This window comes from Lemur catta, chromosome 2 (assembly GCF_020740605.2).
Source record: "Lemur catta isolate mLemCat1 chromosome 2, mLemCat1.pri, whole genome shotgun sequence".
NCBI classification, from domain to species: domain Eukaryota; kingdom Metazoa; phylum Chordata; class Mammalia; order Primates; family Lemuridae; genus Lemur; species Lemur catta.
The window spans coordinates 24,857,164-24,857,504 of record NC_059129.1 but is presented as its reverse complement, the minus strand read 5'-3'; positions in this window follow the sequence as shown (position 1 = coordinate 24,857,504).

Genomic DNA, 341 nt, shown 5'->3' with positions numbered 1-341 from the left:
CATGTCTGCAGTGGGCTGCCCTGCTGTGGGCACTGGGCACAGAGGGTCTCCCAGAGCAGCCTCCCATTTGGCCTGGCTGCTTAGTGGAGCTAGGTTTCTCTGTTGCTTGGATGCAAAATGGGGACAGAATATAATAGTTTGCAGAAGTATTATAATGTTGAGATAATATTTAATGGTTCCCCCCCCCATAAATGGTTCTTTTTGGTTAAAGGTTGAATAGGATGGTGCAATTTAAGAAACTAAGAATATAAAATTTTACCTAAAAATGAACTAATCTAATGAAGAATTTACCCATATTTTTCTACTAAAAATGGAAATAGTATAAGGAAACAAATCCAAAA